Source organism: Saccopteryx leptura, chromosome 4 (genome assembly GCF_036850995.1).
Source record: "Saccopteryx leptura isolate mSacLep1 chromosome 4, mSacLep1_pri_phased_curated, whole genome shotgun sequence".
In the NCBI taxonomy this organism is placed as follows: domain Eukaryota; kingdom Metazoa; phylum Chordata; class Mammalia; order Chiroptera; family Emballonuridae; genus Saccopteryx; species Saccopteryx leptura.
In genome coordinates this window covers 174,980,497-174,997,400 of record NC_089506.1, presented here as the reverse complement: position 1 = coordinate 174,997,400, position 16,904 = coordinate 174,980,497, and positions in this window count along the sequence as shown.

Here is a 16,904-nt window from a genome sequence, read left to right as displayed (position 1 = left end):
AAATGCTGAAGTCGCGGGATCGAAACCCTGGGCTTGCCTGGTCAAGGCACATATGGGAGTTGATGCTTCCAGCTCCTCCCCACCTTCTCTCTCTGTCTCTCTCTCCCTCTCTGTCTCTCTCTCTTCCTTTCTCTCTCCTCTCTAAAATGAATAAATAAAATAAAACTAAAAAATTTTTTTTAAAAAGCCACATATTTTAAAAAAATAAATAAAATAAATAAATAAATAAATAAAATTGAATTTACAGACCCTGGCCAGCTAGCTCAGCAGTAGAGCATCGGCCCAGTGTGTGGAAGTCCTGGGTTCAATTCCCAGCCAGGGCACACAGGAGAAGTGCCCATTTGTTTCTAGTTTGTTTTTAGTTTATCAATTGTATCTCAATAAAGCTATTTTTAAACCTGTAAGGATTTTCAACATGGCAGGAAAAATACGGTCAAAAGAATAATGATAAACTGAAAAATTAGCAACAACACATAGGACAAAGGGTCATTTTCTTTAATTTACAAAGGACCCATAAAAATTATTAAGAAAACATTGAATAATACAATAGGAAAAAAATAATGAAAATGTGACTTCTCATATTATGGGACATGTTGTGGAACAAAGATATGCATAATGTCAAAAATGTATCAAAACATGGTGTTATTATAATAATGTAAAATAAAACAATGCACTATATCTTTTTCATCAATCAGAATGACACATTGTTATAATGTTATATGCTACCAAAATGTAGGAAAATAGACAATCCCTTATATTCTTGGTGGACATAAATTGCACTTTAACTTTCCATTTAATTTTTTATCAACTGTAAAAAAAAAAAAAACATATAGTACTAGTCTTTCTCTGACTGGCATATTTCACTTAACATAATGCTCTCCAGGTCAAAGTGTAAGATTTACTTCTTTCTTAAGGCCATGTAGTATTCCATTATGTAAATGTACCACACTTTTTTATCCATTCATCTACTGATGGATACCTGGGCTGCTTCCATATCTTGGCTATTGTAAATAACCTGCAATAAACACAGGGGTGCATATATTCTTTTAAAATAATGTTTCAGGGTTTATCTAATAAACAAAATAAACTAAGAAGCAAAATAGAAACAGACTCATGGATAGAGAACAGGCTGTCAGCTGTGAGGGGAAGTTATGAGGCTGGGAGGGGAGGATGGATAAGCAAAAAAAAAATAGAGAAATCTCATGGACATGGAAAATAGTGTGGTGATTGTCAGGGACAGGGTGGTTGTGGGAGGTGGATAATATAGTATAGGAGCAGTAAATGGTGATGTATGGAGACTTGACTTGGGGTGGTGTACAGATGATATGTTATGGAATTATTTTGTTAAAAAGTGTCACTACAATATATTTAATAAAAAGGAAAAAATTAAAAATAAATAATGAGGATAATTTCTTACTGCTCTTTTTTGTACTCATGAACATAAGACAAGTGTTTTACTCATTAGCCTTTGAATTGAACTCATCTTTGGATTCACTTCACCAACTAATCAATAATTTCTAGTGGGTCTTTCCATATTACCACTCATTGAGATGAAATGAATTAAATTGAAGAAATAGGACTTCACCATAAAATTCTTGTCTAAGAAGTCACTTTATAAATCAGGGAACAAGAACTCTGTGCAATATAAAGAAATAGCATCGTCACCAGCCCCAGCACTTGCCTCAGAATTTGAAGAGACCCTTTTTGTAATGCTGCAGTTGGCACCTACATCAGCAAACAACTAAGGGGAATTGGATTCTTGTTCTTTCAAACAGAGACTGTCTTTATCATCATTCACTCTACCACATCTGCTGAACAAGGTGGGAAAAGATGTGAGGGAGGAAGGATGTTTAGATAATTCAAGGTAAATAATGTAATCCATATCACAAATGACAGATGGTGGGTAAGAACTCAAGCTGTGGGTCAGGGAACTCAGGCTTTCCATGCCACCTCCAGTGTGACCCAGTGTACTGCCTGCAGCAACGTGGCTTCTCTGTGTGCCTGTTCGCTCCTCTGAATCAGGGGAAATGCTAACCTCTTTGTAAGGTTGTTCTCAGTATTAAGTGAACTGATGCAGGTGTTCTGAGAGAGCGCCAGTATTTTTGAAAGGCTGGTCACATAAAATTATATTAGAAATCTACATAGAATCTAGTTTTTTACTATATCAGCTATATAATACATGAAACAGATACCCTGAACAAGTCTGAGGGATCATGCATTAAAATTTCATTGTATCTGGTACGCGTTTGGAACAAAAATGATTATTTTAAAATGAACAGACATGCAGATTCAAATGAGGTTAGAAATAAATTATGTGTTGTTTTTAGTACACATTGGACTCAATTCCACTGCAAAAAGTACATTTTAACTTTTGATTCAGAATATGTGAGAACAAATCAATAACACAGCAAGATAAGAAAAAGTAAACATTACCTCATACTTGAACCTGGGGTTGTTCTTTTCACTTATAACTAATTCATGGTTACATATTAGGCGAGCTGGAAATCGCCTGGATTTCAATGACAAGGTAGAGACTGCTGGGTTTCACAGCACCAGCTCCCTGACTTGTTTGCACGTTTGCTTTGTGTCCTCTGGTGATTTTGAATTCCTGTGGGAGGCAATGTCCTGATAATCTGCTATATTTATAAGTCTTTTTTGTTTTGTTTTTTTGCAGAACCAGCAACATGTAGGACCAAAAATAAAAGCCTTTCTTTTTTAAAAAATATTTTATTTATTAATTTTAGAGGATAGAGAGAAAGAGGAGGGAGGGAGGAAGGGAGGGAGGGAGGGAAGGGGGGGAGGAGCAGGAAACATCAACTCCCATATGTGCCTCGACCAGACAAGCTGTTATTTGTTATTATTATTAACAAATAAATAATAATTATTTTTTCTTCCCTCTTTTTAACATATTCATTTAGGTTTTAAAAAGACATATTGCTCACCTGCATGAAGCTGGAGCTGTCACCAAGTAGAATTGTGATGTAAAATGTTATGTGTCCCCTGAGAGTAACCAAACACACATAATGTGCTCTCCAGAGCAAACATTTTAAAGATCTATAAACCCCCTGAATTTGCATCTATTATTTTATGTATATGCAAATCACTTTTGTCAGCTAATCAGAGGTGTTCCTCATCTAAAAATGACTGAAAATTGCAGTTGTACAGAACACAAAAATTCCAGTGTATTGAAGAGCTTTCAAGCAAATGGAGTCTGGCAGGGTTTATCATTCAGTCACAGAACAGAATGAGAGACAGGCAATATATAAAGTGAGCTATGAAACAATACCGTTTGCGTTTAGAAGTAACCGCTTGATAATTCACTTGGGGAAGGGAATGAAACTTTCATTTAAGTCTAGTTCATCATTCATCGTGGGGCTGTTGAGTGAAGACATCTTGATTTTGTCCTACTTATGGAGTGCACAGAAAAAAATGGTCACCAAAGCAACACATTCTGATCAAGTTTGTATGTTATGTTTTTAAATTTTGCTTTACTTCTTTTTCTTTAAGTGTAATAAATGGAAAACCAGTTTTCAAACCTAAACTTTAAAAACTTTCTTACTTCTATTTATGAGAATTTGAACTGATCTTTGCATGCCCTGTCACTTGCATTTGTGTATCTTTAACACAAGGGGAAAATGAGGTTCAAAATGTTCAAGATTGTTAAGAAAAACAAATACCAAATGCTAAAGAGGCATGGGGTGTACAAGTGTAAGCTGTATGGGTATTTTTTTTATCCAAATTATACTCATGTTTATATCACTGGAAAATAAGACTTTTATCCTGTTGTTGCGACAGCATGTCATGAAGAAAATATTTGTGGACTGGCTTTAAAAGAGTTTTGGAGTTATTAATGAATTTTTATTCTCTACAGTAAGAACTTGGAATCATCATTCAAGTTGTTATGAAATTGGAGTTCCACTCTGAGGGTCTGTTATGGAAAACAATTGAAAGCTCCCTCTATTCAGGCTTAAATTACTAATGTTTTGACTCTAGTTGGAGCGCCTGAGACAAATTATACATTCTGGTCAGAACACTCCTTTTGGAATGGGGCTACCCATTTCTATGACTGTCAATGCATTCATAAACAAAAGAGGACATATTTTCAATGAAATATTTTTAAGTATGCAATTTTTAGCCTGGAGTGTAAAATGCCCCAATATAATGTAAAAAGACTAAGCAGCTTAAATTCCCTTTTGACCAGAGGTCATAAAATATGAACATGTTATTCAAATGGTGCAAATGTTCAGCCCTCCAAATGTTTGTGAAGAAACAATTGAAAGCATGTAAACCAAATGCATGCTAGGACCACAGACCACAGTCCTATTAACTTGACCCTCGCCTTAGACACAAAATTGTAACTTTTTATTTCTTGTCTGTATGTGAGTTAGGAAGAGCACACTTCTGATTTGTCTTTCAAAGATATCCTTATTACTTTATCTCAGTTCTTTTTCCTCTTGTTGCTCATTGGACAAATATTTTTTTGTTGTCATCCCATTGTCATTCATATAGGTATATTGACATCCTTTCCACTTAAGAAAGTAAGCTTGAAAATAACTTAAAATAACTGACTGGATCTTGATCAGCTAGCTAGTTATTTTTTAAAATATTTTATTTTTAATTTATTGTGTTTACGTGGATTGAAGTGTCCCACTGAATATAACACCCTCACCCTCCACCCCGTGTTCCTATTTAACCCCCTTTGCCACCCCACTAACATGCTCCACCACCCTTCCCTCTAGGATTTGCTGTCCTGTTATCTGTATTTCTGTGTTATGTACATATAATTTCACTGATCCCTTCACCTTCTCTGATCCCATCCCCTCCTCCCCATTCCCTCTGACAACTGTCCCTCTGGTCCCTGTGACCACACCTCTGCCTCTGTTCCATTCCTCAGTTTACTTTGTTCATTAGATTCCACATACAAGTGAGATTATATGGTATTTGTCTTTCTCTGCCTGGCTTATTTCACTTAGTGGTCAGCAAACTGCAGGTCGCGAGCCACATGCAGCTCATTAGCCCCTTGAGTGCAGTTCTTTGGCCAGCTTAGAAGTACCCTAATTAAGTTAATAACAGTGTACCTACCTATATAGTTTAAGTTTTAACAATTTGGCTCTCAAAAGAAATTTCAATCATTGTACTATTGATATTTGGCTCTGCTGACTAATGAATTTACTGACCACTGGCCTAGGCTGTCCAATTTTCTGGTACATGGATCTTCATAGTATTTTCTTATAATCCTTTGTATTTCTGTGGTGTCAGTTGTTACTTTTCCGCTTTCATTTCTAATTTTATTTATTGAGTCCTCTTTCTTTTTTTCTTGATGAGTCTGGTTAAAGGTTTGTCAATCTTGTTTACCTTTTCAAAGAACCAGCTCCTGGTTTCACTGATCTTTTGTATTGTTTTTTAGCCTCTATGTCATTTATTTCTGCTCTGATCTTTATTATTTCTTTCCTTCTACTTCCTCTGGGCTTTGTTGTTCTTTTTTCTACTTCTTTTAGATGCAGGGTTAAGTTGTTTATTTGAGCTTTTTCTTGCTTCTTACGGTATGCCTGTAATGCCGTGAACTTCCCTCTCAGGACTGCTTTTGCTGTGTCCCATAAATTTTGAGTTGTTGTATGTTCGTTTTCATGAGTTTCAAGGAAATTTTTTATTTCTTCCTTGATTTCATTGTTAAACATTCATTATTTAATAACATGCTACTTGGCCTCCAAGTGTTTAAATGTTTTTCAGTTTTTCTATTGTAGTAGATTTCTAGTTTTATGCCATTGTGATCAGAGAAGATGCTTGATATGATTTCAATCTTCTTAAATTTACTGAGACTTGTTTTGTGTCCTAACATGTGGTCTATCCTAGAGAATGTACCATGAGCACTTGAAAAAAAATGTGTAATCTGCTACTTTAGGGTGAAAGGTTCTGAAGATACTCATTAAATCCAGTTGATCTAGTGTGTCACTTAAGGCTGGTGTTTCTTTGTTAGTTTTCTGTTTTTGAGGATCTATCCATTGATGTTAGTGGGGTATTAAAATCCCCTATTATTATAGTATTGTTGTTGATCTCACCCTTTATGTCTATCAAAATCTGCTTTATATATTTAGGTGCTCCTATATTAGGTGCATAAATATTTACAGTGGTTATATCCTCCTGTAAGATTGCTCCCTTTATCATTATGTAGTGACCTTTTATATTCCTTACTATAGCCTTTGTTTTTTTGTGTGTGTTTCTTTTAATAAATTTTTATTAATGTTAATGGGATGACATTAATAAATCAGGGTACATATATTCAAAGCAAACATGTCTAGGTTATCTTGTCATTAAATTATGTTGCATACCCCTCGCCCATAGTCAGATTGTACTCTGTCACCCTCTATCTAGTTCTCTGTGCCCCTCCCCCTCCCCCTAACTCTCTCCCTCCCTCCCTCCTATGTCCTCCCTCCCCCCACCCCTGGTAACCACCATACTCTTGTCCATGTCTCTTAGTCTCATTTTTATGCTCCACCAATGTATGGAATCATGTAGTTCTTGTTTTTTTCTGATTTACTTATTTCACTCCGTATAATGTTATCAAGATCCCACCATTTTGCTGTAAATGATCTGATGTCATCATTTCTTATGGCTGAGTAGTATTCCATAGTGTATATGTGCCACATCTTCTTTATCCAGTCTTCTATTGAAGGGCTTTTTGGTTGTTTCCATGTCTTGGCCACTGTGAACAGTGCTGCAATGAACATGGGGCTACATGTGTCTTTACGTATCAATGTTTCTGAGGTTTTGAGGTATATACCCAGTAGAGGGATTGCTGGGTCATAAGGTAGTTCTATTTGCAGTTTTTTGAGGAACCACCATACTTTCCTCCATAATGGTTGTACTACTTTACAGTCCCACCAACAGTGGATGAGAGTTCCCTTTTCTCCGCAGCCTCTCCAACATTTGCTATTACCCGTCTTGTTGATAATAGCTAATCTAACAGGGGTGAGGTGGTATCTCATTGTAGTTTTGATTTGCATTTCTCTAATAACTAATGAAGCTGAGCATCTTTTCATATATCTGTTGGCCATTTGTATTTCTTCCTGGGAGAAGTGTCTGTTCATGTCCTCTTCCCATTTTTTTATTGGATTGTTTGTTTGTTGTTGAGTTTTATGAGTTCTTTGTAAATTTTGGATATTAGGCCCTTATCTGAGCTGTTGTTTGAAAATATCAGTTCCCATTTAGTTGGCTGTCTGTTTATTTTGATATCAGTTTCTCTTGCTGAGCAAAAACTTTTTATTCTGATGTAGTCCCATTCATTTATCTTTGCCTTCACTTCTCTTGCCATTGGAGTCAAGTTCATAAAATGTTCTTTAAAACCCAGGTCCATGAGTTGAGTACCTATGTCTTCTTCTATGTACTTTATTGTTTCAGATCTTATATTTAGGTCTTTGATCCATTTTGAATTAATTTTAGTACACGGGGACAGGCTGTAGTCGAAATTCATTCTTTTGCATGTGGCTTTCCAGTTTTCCCAACACCATTTGTTGAAGAGGCTTTCTTTTCTCCATTGTGTGTTGTTGGCCCCTTTATCAAAGATTATTTGACCATATATATGTGGTTTTATTTCTGGGCTTTCTATTCTGTTCCATTGGTCTGAGTGTCTATTTTTCTGCCAATACCATGCTGTTTTTATTATCGTGGCTCTATAATATAGTTTAAAATCAGGTATTGTAATGCTCCCAGCTTCATTCTTTTTCCTTAGGATTGCTTTGGCTATTCAGGGTTTTTTATAGTTCCATATAAATCTGATGATTTTTTGTTCCATTTCTTTAAAAAATGTCATAGGAATTTTGATGGAAATTGCATTAAATTTATATATTGCTTTGGGTAATATGGCCATTTTAATTATATTTATTCTTCCTATCCAAGAACAAGGAATATTTTTCCATCTCATTGTGTCTTTTTCTATTTCTCTTAATAATGCCTTCTAGTTTTCGTTATATAGGTCCTTTATATTCTTTGTTATGTTTATTCCTAGGTATTTTTTTGTTGTTGTTGCAATCGTGAAGGGGATTATTTTTTTGAGTTCGTTTTCTAATATTTCATTGTTGGCATATAGAAAGGCTATGGACTTTTGTATGTTAATTTTGTATCCTGCGACCTTACTGTATTGGTTTATTGTTTCTAATAATCTTTTTGTGGAGTCCTTCGGGTTTTCGATGTATAGGATCATATCATCAGCAAAAAGTGATACCTTTACTTCTTCTTTTCCGATATGGATGCCTTTTATTTCTTTGTCTTGTCTGATTGCTCTGGCCAGAACTTCTAGCATCACATTAAATAAGAGTGGAGAGAGTGGACAACCCTGTCTTGTTCCTGATTTAAGGTGGAAAGTCCTCAGTTTTATGTAATTTAATATGATGTTGGCTGATGGTTTATCATATATGGCCTTTATCATGTTGAGATATTTTCCCTATATACCCATTTTGTTGAGAGTCTTAAACATAAAATTGTGTTGTATTTTATCAAAAGCCTTTTCTGCATCTATTGATAAGATCATGTGGTTTTTGTTCTTTGTTTTGTTGATATGGTGTATTACGTTAACCGTTTTGCGTATGTTGAACCATCCTTGAGATTCTGGGATGAATCCCACTTGATCATGATGTATTATTTTTTTAATATGTTGTTGTATTCGGTTTGCCAGTATTTTGTTTAGTATTTTAGCATCTGTATTCATTAGAGATATTGGTCTGTAGTTTTCTTTCTTTGTGCCATCCTTGCCAGGTTTTGGTATGAGGGTTATGTTGGCCTCATAAAATGTGTTTGGAAGTATTGCTTCTTCTTCAATTTTTTGGAAGACTTTGAGTAGAATAGGAACCAAGTCTTCTTTGAATGTTTGATAGAATTCATTAGTATAACCATCTGGGCCTGGACTTTTATTTTGGGGGAGGTTTTTAATAGTTTTTTCTATTTCTTCCCTGCTGATTGGTCTGTTTAGGCTTTCTGCTTCTTCATGACTCAGTCTAGGAAGGTTGTATTGTTCTACGAATTTATCCATTTCTTCTAGATTATTGTATTTGGTGGCATATAGTTTTTCATAGTATTCTACAATAATTCTTTGTATATCTATGATATCTGTGGTGATCTCTCCTCATTCATTTTGGATTTTATTTATATGAGTCCTGTGCCTTTTTTCCTTGGTGAGTCTTGCCAAGGGTTTGTCAATTTTGTTGATCTTTTCAAAGAACCAGCTCCTTGTTTTATTGATTTTTTCTATAGTTTTTCTGTTCTCTATTTCATTTATTTCTGCTCTGATTTTTATTATCTCCTTTCTTCGGCTGGTTTTGGGTTGTCTTTGTTCTTCTTTTTCTAGTTCCTTAAGGTGTGAAGTTAAGTGGTTTACTTGGGCTCTGTCTTGTTTGTTCATATAGGCCTGAAGTGATATGAACTTTCCTCTTATTACTGCTTTTGCTGCATCCCAGAGAATCTGATATGTCGTATTTTCATTTCATTTGTCTGTATATATCTTTTGATCTCTGCACTTATTTCTTCTTTGACCCATTCATTTTTTAGAAGTATGTTGTTTAGTTTCCACATTTTTGTGGGTTTTTCCCCCTCTCTTTTGCAGTTGAATTCTAGTTTCAAGGCTTTATGATCAGAGAATATGCTTGGTACAATTTCAATTTTTCTAAATTTGCTGATATTGTCTTTGTGGCCCAACATATGGTCAATTCTTGAGAATGTTCCATGTACACTAGAGAAAAATGTATACTCTGTCGCTTTGGGATGAAGTGTCCTATAGATGTCTATCATATCCAGGTGTTCTAGTATTTCATTTAAGGCCACTATATCTTTATTGATTCTCTGTTTGGATGACCGATCTAGAGCCGTCAGCGGTGTATTGAGGTCTCCAAGTATGATTGTATTTTTGTTAGTTTTTGTTTTAAGGTCAATAAGTAGCTGTCTTATATATTTTGGTGCTCCTTGGTTTGGTGCATATATATTAAGGATTGTTATGTCTTCTTGATTCAACTTCCCCTTAATCATTATGAAATGACCATTTTTGTCTCTGAGTACTTTTTCTGTCTTGTAGTCAGCATTATTAGATATGAGTATTGCTACACCTGCTTTTTTTTGGGTGTTGTTTGCTTGGAGTATTGTTTTCCAGCCTTTCACTTAGAATTTGTTTTTATCCTTGTTGCTTAGATGTGTTTCTTGTAGGCAGCATATAGTTGGATTTTCTTTTTTAATCCATTCTGCTACTCTGTGTCTTTTTATTGGTAAGTTTAATCCATTTACATTTAGTGTAATTATTGACACTTGTGGGTTCCCTATTGCCATTTTATAAATTGCTTTCTGTTAGTTTTGTATCCTGTTTGATTCTTCTCTTTTGTTTTTCTATCATTTGTTTTTGTTTGTTTGTATTCCATTCTTCTTTCCTCTGTTGCCACCTTTTTTAAGTCAAGTGTTTTTGTGGTGGTTTTTTCAAGGGTGGTTACCATTAAGTAATGAAAAGGGTACCTACAATATTCATTGTAGTACCCTATCTTATGAGTATTTCTGCACTTCATCGTCCTTTGCTACTGTTAATCTCCATCCTCTCCCCCCTTTTTTTTCTTTTATTGTCACAGTTTAAGTTTGGTTTTATTGTGTTCTTGGTGGAGCTGTTACTTGTGGTTTTGTTTTCTTTTGTTCTTTGAATCTGGTTAGAAAACCCCCTTTAGTATTTCCTGGAGTGGGGGCTTTCTGCTGATAAATTCTCTCATCTTTTCTGTATTTGTGAATGTTTTTATATCTCCTTCGTACTTGAAGGATAGCTTTGATGGGTATAGTATTCTTGGCTGAAAGTTCCTCTCTTTCAGGACTTTAAATATTGGGGTCCACTCTCTTCTAGCTTGTAGAGTTTCTGCTGAGAAATCTGATGATAATCTAATAGGCCTTCCTTTATATGTTGTACTCTTCTTTTCCCTGGCTGCCTTGAGAATTTTTTCTTTTGTCATTGGTTTGTGTCATCTTCATTATGATGTGCCTTGGAGTGGGTTTGTTGAGGTTAAGAAAACTCGGTGTTCTGTTTGCTTCTTGAATTTGAGGCTTTAGTTCTTTCCACCGGCTTGGGAAGTTCTCATCTATTATTTGAGTATATTCTCCATTCCATTTTCTTTCTCTTCTCCCTCTGATATTCTTATGTTATTCTTTCTGATGGAGTCAGACAATTCCTGTAGGGCTTTCTCGTTTTTTATTATTTTTGAGTCTCTTTCTTCTTCTCTCTGTTGTGCCTCAAGTTGCTTGTCTTCTATTTCACTAATCTTATCTTCTATCTGGGCTGTTCTGTTAGCTAAGCTTGTTACCTCGTTTTTCAGCTCGTGAATTGAGTTTTTCATTTCTGTTTGATTTGCTTTATAGTTTCAATTTCCTTGGTAATATATTCTTTGTGGTCGTTGAGTTGTTTTCTGATCTCCCTAAATTGCCTTTCTGTGTTTTCTTGTATATCTCTTAGTATTTTTAAGATTTCTATTTTAAATTCTCTGTCATTTAGCTCCAAGGCTTCCAATATGTTAAATCTTTTCTCCATAGATTTTTCCACATCTATTTGTGTTACCTCTCTATCTTTTGTATCCATAATATTCAATTTCCTCTTTTTTATTGGCATCTGCGGGTGGTCTTGTTGATAGCACTAATTAGAATTAATTAAGAGTAAAAAGTAAAAAAAAAAGAAAAAAAAAAGGTAAAACACCCCACAAAAAAAAACTGTAATAATTTATTATTTCCCCCTTTTTTCTTTCTTCTCTTCCCCTCCTCTCCCCTCCTCAGGGAAATATCGTGATGACCTGTGAATTATATTATGCTAAATGGAACAAAAACTGCCTATAACAGAGGGCCTGATTTGGGGTGAAGAGTTCAAGGGGCAAAAAAAGGGAGTAGGGACCTACTAAATGCAAAAAAAAAAAAAAGGAGAAAATCTTAGACAAGCATAAGATGATTTGCTTGTAAGTGATGGTTGACTAAGAGATATAATGAGAGGGATAAGAGGGAACCACAAAAAAGGGGAAAAATAATAATAAAGAAAAAAAAAAAGAAAAGTAAAAATCTTTTACTGTAATAAGTGGAGCGAAGACTAAATACAATGGAGACCTTGGGTTGGTAGGAATGCTAGTGAGTTAAAAAGCAACATAAAAAGTACCCAAAATGCCACAAAAATAAACAAACAAAAAAAAACAAAAACAAAAGCGAAAAAAAAAATAGTTGAGTCCCAAATTAAATAATTTGTTTGTGATTGAGGATTAAATGGGAAGAAAAGTAAAAGGAGAAAAGAAGAAACGAATAGAAAGGAAAAAATAAGAAAAAGAGAAAAATGAAGGAAGAAAAAAAGGAAGAGAAAAAAACAAAATAAAGCAAAACAAAAAAAACAAAAGGGGAGAGAGTGAGAGTTAAGTGTTTTGGAGTGTAACCTTAAAGGGGAGTGAGGATGAAGAAAAGAAATAAAATGTAACACTAATGGGTAGTGTAGTTCAAGAAAAGGGAAGCATAAAATGGGCAGAGAATAAACGGACCGAGGTGGAGGAAATAGAAATAATAATAATAAAGGCAATAAGATAGAAGAAACAAACAACAACAATGAAAAATTAGTGGAACAAGTTATAAAGTCTGTGGATTTTTCTTGATTTTGAGAGGTTAACTTCTTCCTTTTTCTTTTCTCTCTTTCTTCTTGGTCGGTGACTCTGTACCCCAGGCTCTGTCCCTGTGTCACACTTAGGTAGGGATTTGCAGTTGATGGGATTCTATGGCAATGTCACATAATTGGCTTTAGTCTTGCTGGTATTCAAGGCTTGTTGGCGTTTGCAGGGTCCAACAATGAGAGAGTTTGCTTTCCTGGAGTCTCTCTCCTAGTCTCCCCTTCCTGAATTAGCAGCCTGGTGATCCAGCTATAAGGCTGCTACTGCTTCTGCCTGGGGAGTAAGAGGCTCAAAGAGCTAGGAAATCCCCACTCTATCCCCACTCAGCGCAAGGTTTTGGGAAGGCTCTGGCAGTCAGAGCCTCCAGCATAATCAGGCAGGGCTGGGAGTCAATTGTTGTCAAGGTGACTGTTCAGCTCCTAGCATTCAGTTGGACCACTCAACCCAGGCTTTCCACACTTTTAGCCTGTTTTGGCTGGGAAGAAGAGGCACTAGTCGCTGCTTGCGACTAGTGTAGTATAGATCTTATTATCTGCCAAGTCCCTCTTGTTAGCGTTTATTCCTGAATATGGAGGTTCTGTCAATCAGAAGTTGCCCCCGCCCCTTTAGCGACAGGCACTAAAAAATATCAAGCCTCTTGTCTTGGATCGCTGAACTGAGAGAGATCTTATCAATTAGAGCCCCGTGGGTGCGCAGATTTCGTGGGTTAAGCTAATTTCAGTGATTGGATCCGCAGCTGTGCTCCAGAAAGTATTTCAGGCTGCCCACGCGTCCCTCCCCCAACGCTTGATTGTTAGCTGGGCGAGGTGCCCCGCCCATGCAGAGAATCTCCCAAGTAGGAAGACAGCCCTGGCATCTCTCTCGCTCAACCCGCCACTGGCGGCTGGGGCGCACCAGGCGCTTGGGATGATGGGGCACCCTGGGTGTGCGGGCCAGTGGGGCACTCTGGGCTTGTGGGACGCCCAGGGCACGTGCACGAATGGGGTGCTCCGGGCACCGGTGGCTGGGGACTCTCACTTGCAGTGCACGGGCCGCTGGGGATGCTGGCAGTGCTCGCTCTGCGACCAGACCGCGGCACCGGGCACATGCCGGCGGCTGCTCGCCGCTCCCGAGTGTGGGCCGACTCACCACAGGCGCACTCCCTCCACGGCTTGAATGAACGTCCCTGCGGTAGTTAGCTTCCTCCACACCCTCGTCTCTCAGATTCAAGTGATAACAGTCCTTTCACTTTCAGTTTGTGTGGAACTCCGGAATGCTCCGAGGATAAATTTTTATGTTTCTAGTTGATAAATTTGTTGAGATTTTGGGGAAATCTGTCGGACGTGCTGCTCACGGCGCCATTTCCGTGACGTCACTCCAGCCTTTGTTTTAAAGTCAATTTTGTCAGATATAAGTATTGTTTGACAGCTTTTTTTTTTAATTTCCATTTGCGTGAAATACTTTTTCTTTTTTTAAAATTTTTATTTCTTTATTTATTTTAGAGAGGAGAGAGAGGGGGAGAGAGAGACAAAGAGAGAAGGAGAGAGAGAGAGAGAGAGAGAGAGAGAGAGAGAGAAGAGAGAGACGGGGGGAGGGGCTGGAAGCATCAACTCCCATATGTGCCTTGACCAGGCAAGCCCAGGGTTTTGAACCAGTGACCTCAGCATTTCCAGCTTGACGCTTTATCCACTGCACCACCACAGGTCAGGCCGAAATACTTTTTCTATCCCTTCACTTTCAGTCTATGTGTATCTTTTGTTCTGTGGTGGGTCTCTTGTAGACAGCATATATATGGGTCCTGTTTTCCTTATTCATGGAGCTACCCTATGTCTTTTGAATGGAGCATTTAAATCCATTTACATTTAAGGTTATTATTGATATATACTTACTTGTTGCCATTTTATTCTTTAAATCTACATTCCTTTTTTTCTTGATTTCTTTTTTTTTTTCCTTTGGTCTTTTTATAGCAGGCCCCTTAACATTGTTTACAGACTGGTTTGGTTGTAATGAATGCTTTGAGGGTTTTTTTTTTTTTTTTGTCCTGAAAGCTTTTTATTTCTTCTTCAGTTGTAGGTTATTGTTTTGATCGCATTGAATATTTCTTGCCAATCCCTTCTGACCTCAAGTGTTTCTGTTTAGAAGTCCGATGTCATCTTTATGGGGGCTCCTTTGTAGATAATCAACTGCTTTTCTCTTGAAGCTTTTAGTATTCTTTCTTTGTTTCTTAACTTTGGCATTTAATTATGATGTCTCTTGGTTAGGCCTCCTTGGGTTCCTCTTTAATGGGAATCTGTGTTTCTTGAACTTGTGTGACTTCTTTCTTCATCAATTTAGGGATGTTTCCAGCTATGATTTCTTCAAACAGGTTCTCTATCCCTTGTTCTTTCTCTTCTCCTTCAGGAACTCCTATGATGCAGATATTGTTTTTCTTCATGTTATCACAGCGATCTTAGAGTTTCCTCGGTCTTTTTGAGCCTCTTTTTGTTTTGTTGCTCTGCTTCTGTGCTTTTGTTTATCTTGCCCTCTAAATCACTGATTCAGTCCTCTGCTTTATCCAGCGTGCTGTTGATTCCTTCTCGTGCCTTCATTTCTGATATTGTATATGTCATTTCTGACTGGTTCTATTTTAGGATTTCAATGTCCTTTTTGATGGTTGCTATCTTTTTATTTAGGTGTTCATTATGACCATTCATTGTTGCTCTAAGATCCTTGAGCATCCTATATAAACTCTGCATCTGGTAGTTTGGTTACTTCCATTTCATTTAGTTCTTTTTCTGGGGATTTCTCTTGATGATTCATTTGGCTCACATTTCTTTGCCCATTTTGTCTGTGTATTAGGTAGTGCTGTCTGACTTTGAACTTTTTGTGGTGTCTTTATGAGGAAGATGGGCTCAGTGGTACTGACCTCCCAAGCTACCTGTTTTCCTTGTTCTAGGAATGTTTCTTGAGGGTACTATTTTCAGTCCTGTTATCTATGAGTATTGTACGCAGTTGGACCTTTTGTGGGTACGGTTATTCCTTAGGTTGGCTGGCTCTAAGGGACAACCTTGATCATGTGTATTACACACTGTGCAATGTCCATCTTGTTGAGAATATTTATTCTCCACAGTGTCTGGTGCCTGCTAGACTTCTTCTCTGAGTGTCATGCTTATATAGCTTGCTGAGTCTAGATATGTTGTTGCTGTCTGCCACCCACTACTAGTTGTGTTGGTTCTCAATTTTCTTGGGTTGGTGTCAGCTGTTGTTTGTAACCCACTGTGGACTACTTGTCTGTATCTGCTGCTCTTTCCACTGTTTGTGCTTGCTTTTTCTGTGTCTGGGTGCTATGGGAGGGGCCAACCTGTGTATAAGGATCAGCTTCCTCCTGCTTAGAGGTGACAATAGCTCTGTAAAAGCCTCAAGTTCCATAAGATTTGCCTCCACTTTTCATCTGCTCCTCCTCCTCCTGCAGCTGCCTGGTATTCCCATACAATCTTCTGTAGAAAGACTGTAGTGTGGGCCCAGACTTATCTCACCTAACCAACCCCTCCTAAGTTTGCAAACTTGTTGGGTTAGGGCAGCTGAGGTTGGAAATACAACATTAGTGGGACCCCTTACATCAGGGATCTCCTGTTCAGTAGCTCAGTATGGGGAATGTGGCTCCTACTCCAGAGCCTAATCCCTCAGCCACTGATGGATACTCAAATTTTATTTCTCCCCAACAAGGTAAGCAGCAGGTTCAGGTCATAGTAGGGCCAAAAGTCCCCTCTGCAGAAGTGCTTACAACTGGTGAGACCCTTGTCTCAAAGAAGAGGACTGAGAGAGTCCTCTCCTGGGGCTGACTGTATCCCCACAGAAAGTGGCTAAGCCCTTCAACAAGATCCAACAATAGGCTAAAAGTTACCCACACCTTAAATGTCCAAGCTCCAAGTCTCTCTCCCCTTCCCCAGTAGAGTCTATCCCAGCAGGACAGGATATCCAGCACCCAGGCCGGGTGACTGTGAAGCTCCACATGAGCACAGTGCACATGAGCTGCTGTGCCAGTGCTGATCATGGAGAGAAAAATTCACCTCAGCAGGGTAGGTGTGAGGAGCCATTCCTTTGGTTACCACTCTAGCAAGGATTGCTAGGTCCTGAAGTAATACTCTCTATACCTGGCCACTGGATGAGCCAGCCCTGGGACTCTCTGGCAGGAACCTGGCACAGACCAGTGGGAGACACTGCCTGTGACTGGCCCTCAGCAACATTCTTAAAGCTATAAGGAATACAAAGTTTATGCTGCCTCTGCTGGGCCCAGGTGCAAAT